The sequence below is a fragment of the Candoia aspera genome, chromosome 6 (assembly GCF_035149785.1).
Source record: "Candoia aspera isolate rCanAsp1 chromosome 6, rCanAsp1.hap2, whole genome shotgun sequence".
Classification (NCBI taxonomy): domain Eukaryota; kingdom Metazoa; phylum Chordata; class Lepidosauria; order Squamata; family Boidae; genus Candoia; species Candoia aspera.
Genome location: NC_086158.1, coordinates 8,885,359 through 8,893,277, shown reverse-complemented (window position 1 = coordinate 8,893,277; position 7,919 = coordinate 8,885,359).

Genomic DNA, 7,919 nt, shown 5'->3' with positions numbered 1-7,919 from the left:
TAGCTTCCACCAACTCATAGTGTAGCCACTTTAAAGCTAAACTGAATTATTGCAATAGAAAATGTTTTTTCTTGGAGTAAGGCCACGCTTCAGTCCTTAAGATGCCACAATTATCTTGGTGGTTTTTCTTCCCCACAAGCAGGTTCACTCAGCCACTTCTCTGGAGAACAAGAAGTCCACTGTTCCCTCATGAAGAGTCCTCAGCGAAGGGGAAGCAGAGCTCAAGAAGAGTGAAATTTCTGGGTTATACAGGCAGTCAAGAAGTCACATGCAAGAAGGAAAGGGTGGAGTAAAGCATCTTTGAACCAGGTGATCGTGCTTTCTAAAAAGCTGGTGGAACTGAAATTAAAAGCAAGATTGCAGATGCTCTGGCTGGTTTATTTCATTTTCTTTGAATTGTATCATTAAAATTCTGCAACAGGTATTTCAAGCTGAGCAGAAGAATGGGATTCCAGAGGCAAATGGATTCATCCTGATTATCTAGAACCCTCTTGCTGATTCACAGAAGCAGAAAGAAAAGGATAAAAAGCCTTCTGGTGTCCCCCTCATATGGGAACCTTCTTTACAATGCTAGACAACTGAAAACAAGGAGTGAATCCTGCAGAATTTTAATACACCCCAAATCAAGTATTCCTTGCCCCTAATCATGAGTGAAGTTGTCAATTAAGCAGCAAAAACATGACCTGGCAGCATTAGTTTAATTTTTAACCAGTCACCAGAAACCAGATTTTCTTAAAATGGTGTTGACATCTCATTTCCTTAATTGTTTTGTGGTAACTTAAGAACAGAAGTCTTGAATTATAGAAGGGACAGGATTTATTAATTGCATGCTTCACAGCCATAATGAAAGTAATATATGGGCTGTCCAAAAGGCCCTGATACAGGTTGCATTTTTTCTTGGGAAATTTAAAAAATCTCCCAATGAGTTAGAGCAATGCTTCTCAACTTGGCAACTTTACTCTGTGTGGGCTTCAACTCCCAGAATTCTGGGGGTCCACACATCTTAAAGTTGCCAAGGTTGAGAAACACTGACTGATATCTCAAGATTTGCTGAGTAACATTAACACACCCCCTGAGTAACATTAATACTCTAATGTGGAGGATTTCTTAATGTATCTTATCCTGCATTTTGAAAAATCAGTAAATGAAAGAAAAAGCCAGGAAAGTCTGATTGGTTTTATCATATGGCAGAAATATTGTAAGAATATACTGTAAAAGCACATTAAACAGAGCATATTAAGTGAAATAAACCAACATTAAAATAAATCAAGGTCCTATATTACCAAAAGCCTAGATAGTTTTCCTTGTCTAATTTAAGAGGGTTGACTGGAGAGCTAATCTTACTAATCTAGCATGAGCCTTTGTATAGTTAAATGGTGTTTCCTATCAGTTTACACATTTTTTTTTATTATTCACTGTTAAGCTACAAGGTTATCAGGGCATTCTAACAGTATGTTGGCTCAGATACCAGTTCTTGAAAATGTTCAATGCAGTTCTTTTGGCTTAAAGATCATATTCTGCTACCTTTTTAGTTCAGAGTTCTTAAAATGAACAAAACACAAAATCAAGACCAGTCAGTTTCATCACACAAACCTAAGTATAATGCTTATCTGTTAACAAACACCTCTGAAAGTTGGGGAACTTGCTTGTCCTGTTTTGATCTCCCATAACAGCCCTTCCCTCTGAAAGACTGTTAACTCTAGGGCAGTGGTTCTCAACCTTGGCTACTTTAAGATGTGCAGACTTCAACTCCCAGAATTCCCCAGCCAGCATGTTGAAGTCTGCACATCTTAAAGTGGCCAAGGTTGAGAAACATTGACCTAGACTGTCTTGCTCCCCACCATGGCACAAACATGCTCCAGCCACCCCTTTTTCCTGCTGTCTCCTCTTAATGTCATCTTCATCTGGTGACCAATGTGTACCAGGCAGCCTTAAGTTGTCCTGAGTTGTTCCAGCTTTAAAGAAGTGTTTGTCCTCTTATCCCAATAGAGTTTTTGCATGAATCAGTCTGGAACGCTTCACCAACCAGCCTGTTGCTGAAGTGGTTGGGAGACTTCTAGGGTTGAGATCAGCCCAGCCCTTATTGGCCCCTTTAGGCTAGTGTAGACACACCAGTTCCTGTCCAGTTTTGGGCACTGTTCCCAAGGTTGAGAAACACTGCTCTAGGGTTTAACGTTACTGAACTGTGCCACTATTTGAACCAAAGCAGTGAAACACTGATTACAATTCTTTCTCCAAAGTTGCTTTTTATAGATTCTTTCTTCTGTAATGGCCTGTTTCACTGTGGCCTCTGGAGTAATGTCATCAACTGGATTATACCAGGGACAAGGAAACCCTTCAGACAGTGTAGCTGTAAACAGGCAAAGATGTTAATTGCATAAAATGGCCCTCCTGCTCTCTGTTGCATGCCTGACAGAGAGGCAAAATTGCACAACTGTCCTTGGTTTTCTTCAGAAGAATTCCCAAACTACCCACCTATATTAGGAAGAGAGAAGTTGTATTCTCATCACTGCAAGGGGGAATTGAAACTAACTTGTGATCAGGACTGCTCCTGGGCTGAAGCACATCCAGGTGGGACCCCCATTGACTTCAAAGTCCCAAACATTGGGGTAGGATTTTATAGGTTAATCATACAAAATGTACACCACCTCAAACCACGTCTCTTGCTTAACAATCACTATTTGCAAGTAATAATAATGTATGCACATCAAGAAGTTGGAAAAAGCTATGCCAGGATGATCCACCTCAAGACAATATAGGTCCACTGAAATAATGACAGTTGGAATGTAACTGTTCATTACTAGCAATAATCAATCTCTTCTTTTTCTCTTACTGTTCCTTACAGACCTGATAAATGTTCAGCACAGAATCACGTAACTTTTTTTTTCTTCATTCCAGACATCATGGAAGCTTTCAACGACAATCTGTGGAACCTTCCAATTTTCCATAGAGAATAATTGAGGAGATTAAATCTCTAAAATGGAGGGAAGATAGTTGCCACACAAAACCCCTGTGAACTTCTTGAGGAAAGTTTCTGTTATGTAAATGAGTTTGGCAACATGAGAATCTTCCTTTAGTGAAAGAATAAATTCCAAAATTACATTAAATCTTTGCTAAAACGTTCTTGCCTCCTCGTGGGCAAAGTTTGTATTACAAATAGTTTTATAACTTAAGTCAGTATTTCTCAGCCATAGCAACGTTAAGATGTGTGGATTTAGATTAAGATTAGCAACGTTAAGATTAGATTAGCAACATTAAGATGTGTGGACGTCTTAATGGTTTGGTATCTTTGAAGGCTTCCAAAGAATCTTCAATCTTTCAATTCCCTTGCTTAATTCACTTAATTTTAGAGACATGGTCATCACCTCCCATTTCTAACACTCATACATTTCTTAGCAATGCCTTTTTTGTTCATTTCTTACCAGAAAAGTTCTGTAAGGATGGGAAAAGGAAATGATCTTTTGACTGGGCTGTTTTTTGTATAGCAGTGATTCTAGCTTGATATTTAATATTCACGCTTTTGCAGCATGTTAGCTGCAGTCATTCCAACACAGTAAAAGCCATAATAAGTATGTTCTGAGTTTTATTGGCTGGGCAATAACATGGCTTTGACATGATTCTCCAATAATTAAAATTATTTTTTTAAAATGGATGGATCACGGGACACTTCTGTCTAGTTTTGCATGCTAAACGTGCAATGGTTTTATATTGGCACCAGTATTTACATATTTTCTGTTAGGCAGCTTCTCCTAATCAAAGTTTAGCTTCAGAAAGGAGATTTTTCTTTTGAAAATGGGCAAAAATTAAGGTGCCTGCCTGCCTCCCCTCCCACTATCTTGCTGCTGCATTTAACATAAGAAAAATACAAATGGTGGATTCAGTCAATTAATGGCACATCTCCTTTGGCTCTCCATGTTTTGGTTTTATCTTCTGATATGGATTGATCTTATTTTCATGTCACACTTCAAAATAAAGTAAGGAAAAAGATTGCAAGGCATTTTGTAATATGGTATTTATAATTCTTAGAAAGTCAAAACAAGGACTGGTTTTACACAGTTCATAATGGTCTATTTACAGAAAGTTCAGCTTCACACTAACACACATTTTGTAATACATTCATACATTCGGTCCTGATACAAGAAACAAGGGAAGAAAGCAGAATTCTCCTGCCTCTCTTCCAGCAATAATGAACCACAAATAACATTATCCTCAATGTGGAAAACAAATTTTAAAATTACAGATCTTGGGCCAAGTAATCAAGGGCCTCTGCAGGGGAGAGAGACATAACAAAGTCAAGAGGGCGGCCATGATGGTGCAGTTGAAGCCTCGCCCCCTTTATATGCGATAGGTATTAAAAGGGGGGTGGGGCTTTGATTAGGTGGTCATGACTGCCATCTTGATTTTTTTCTTTTTTTAATCCTCTTCTCCCGCAGATGCCCCTGCAAATAACAATTGCAGAAGGAGTTTTAGCAGCAGAATTTAGCAGCTCTGAGGCTAACATTCGCCATACAGAAGGAGCTGATTTTAAATAGCATGGTATCGTTCTAATCCCCAAATGTCTTTCATAGCGTGTTCAGCGTATCTAAGGAAAGAATGGGAAAGCTAGGGATTGTATTGCAAATATAGCTAGAAGGTGTCAAACTGTTCCAAGTGAATCTATCTGTTGTGCCTGAACACTGTCTCCTTTCTGTAAGAGCAGAAATACGCACCAGGTTCTACTGCGTGTCATCCTCAAACCCCTATTTTGCAACTTATGAAAATTTACAACCTCCTAATCGTGCCATTAAAAGTGGGCAGTATGAGGTGTGTGTTTTTTTAAACCCAATATGGTAAGGGTCTCTTGATCAAGAAAACTCAAAAGGGCACTGGAGTGTGTATGAGTGTTCAGCAGGCATCCGCTGTACAGACCCCTCTCTTGCTGAGTTGGGACGAAACCAATCTTTTTTTGTTTTTGGTCTATTCACATGCCTCAAGACTGTTGTCAGTATGCATCCGGATCAATTAGAGTAATACTTAGGAAAGCCGATCAGAAATTAAAAGACATCCGAAGGGAATTTCCCATTGTTTAAAGTTTATCATTACAACTCTTTTCACACATTGGGGAACCAGTTTATCCCACACAGGCTGCATTGTCTTCTCATATTGTTTGGCTCAGTCTGCTTGAAGGAAGTACCATGGGACCTGGAAGCCCATGCTTATAGCTGATTCCCAGGTGTGTTTCATTTTTATGTTAATAATATAGTACCGGCTGTGGGTCACAAAACCTTTGTCATAAAGTCTTGATCCTGAGGTATGGCTTCGACATGGACCTTTACTCTCTTCAGAGACACAGTATAGTTAAGAAGGATGCTGATCAGACTGGTCAACTCTTGTAGTATGAAAAAGCTAGGGATTAATTATGGAAATTTTTAAAAGGTGGCTTTCAGCAGCTGAAACATGAAGGGCAAATGGATTATTCAAGCTCAGCTAACAGAACCATGTACTCCTTTCAAATATCTGGGTGTTACTTTCCATGAATCTTTAGCCTAAAAAGCAGAGCTGGAGGTATCGCACATAACTATATAATGGTCTAATGCAAGGGGAATCTTAACATTTTACTATTCCAGAGAGGGGGTCCAGCAGCAAATTATTTCCTCCTTGGTAGTTCCTCCATTAGAGTTTTGTTTTCCACTTGATTGTTTGCTTGATTGTTTGTCTCCTTGGTAGTTCCTTGGAGGAAACCACACCCCCACCATCACTGGCAGGGCAAACTACTGTTTATAAACAAGGAGCAAGCCCCACGTTCACAAGCACCGATGACTTTACCTAGATGGCTAATGAAATGTCTGCAAGCAAACAACCAAGCTCAGCGAGCAACAAGGACTCCACAGATCCTCCCATTTCCCTATATGGAAATTCATTAAAGAGGAAGTAAACCACTCACACATCCAATGTTGTATTTCCAAGTCCTGAAAACAGAATTAAAGTCATGCCAGTAAAATGATTTGGGGAGGTGGCATGGAGGGTATAAGTTGGGAAAAGAAAACTGTTTATTTGCTATTTATTTAGCAAATCTATATTCTAAATTTATCTCCCAGGGACCTCCAGCTCCAACAGAAAACAAAAACCCTCAAAATGGGGCCAAGAAAATTGTCCATCTTGTCACCATGTTCACTGACAGGATCTTGAAGACGGTGGGAAACCACAGATGGCTGACCCTGATCTGAGCCACAGTTTGTTTTAACCGCAGTTTATCAAGCAAGTTGTAACAGCTTAGTTCACACAGCACGCTAAGCCAAAAGCAAGCATCTCCCATCAGTGTGATGTGTGACTGTGATCACACAGCAAATGGCTGAGATGGTACACTTTAGACCAGTGTTTCTCAATCTCAGAGACTTTAAGATATGTGGACTTCAACTCTTTGAATTTGAAGTCCACACATCTTAAAGTTGCAAGTTTGAAAAACACTGCTTTAGAGGACTGGGTTGGCGCCTGGACGACTGTATGCTTTTCTGCATTAAAAAGGAGCATGCTGGCGAATTCAAAGTCATTCAGTCCAGCAATAACCCAGTCAAACCTTACTAGTGTTTCTATCAAACACACAGTGATGCTACCTGGGTGGAAAATCACCACCTGCTTTTCCCAGGAATGCCAAGCAATGGGAAGGCTTCCCTGTATCTCTAGCCTCATCCCCATTGGCCAGGCCAGCAGATGGAACATTGTGGTGCAAGCTCCATCCCTTTTGAATGTGCATTTGGAAGGGGCAGGGTTGGCATTGCGAGTGTAATGGTCTGTGGGAATGACCTTGGGAGACCAGAGGAAGAGCTGCAGACTAGGCAACAGTCAGATAAGAGGCAGCTGAGCCCACAGCAGGAATGGGGGCGTGGCAAACGTCTCAGAAGGGACCCTCCCTAGTATCTTGGGCTGTAAAGGCGAGGGAGAGAGATGTACTTTCACACTCGAAAGATTCTGTTAATGTAACTGTACAATAAAGACAGAGCTAGTATTCCTGGGACTGCTTCTTGTCTGGACTACCTTAAAGGGCTGACATTAAGGTTCCTCCTGCCATCTTGCTGATTTTGACCCCCCTCTCCTCTTAGACACCCCTAGGGCCCAAGTATGTGTTTGCCGATCAAATAATTTGGCTCTACAGCTAATTTTCCATCTTTAAAACAGGATGGGGAGTGGGCCATTTTGTAAGAGAGCTGAACTCTTCACGACTCTGCAAACTAAAGATATTTTATAGATTTATTTATTATTAGATTTATATCCCACCTCTCCTTCGTGCAACTTAGGGCAATGAATATAATGCTCCATCCTCTTATTTTCCTCACAAAACAACCCTGTGAGGTGGGTTGGGCTGAGAGAGAGTGACTGGCCCGAAGCCACCCCACCAGCTTTCATGCCTGAATAATGAGAAACAAAATTACCAGACACCCTAAATCAGGTGTCTGATTTAGTGACACTGACCCCCAAAGGTCGAGGGGACTATCCAAGGGATTGATGTTGTTGTTCTTATTCATAGTACTATTAGTTAAAGTTGTATGTATTATTTTCATATAATCAATGTTTGGGGCTTGATGAACAATCTGAAACTTCATGAAGGGGTTGATGAGCTGCAGAGTTTGGGGACCACTGCCCTAAACTGAATTGTAACGTTGCAAATTTAGCAGGAAAATGGCCTAACATTTCAGCCATAACCTTGCAGGACAAAGCATTATTCCAGGAAAGTAATTGTGCTTTTATGGTGGGATTCCAGGATCAGCCAAACCATTCAAGCAGCCACAGCCATTTACTGATGTTCCAATCAAGAGGCATGCAATCTGAGAGGTACATCGCTTGGGCCATTGCTAAGACTCCATAAGCTTTCAGATTATGTTGAGTTCTGACATGCCAGGGGTTGGAGAAGAATTTTTGGATTTCTCTTGGCTGACCAGACT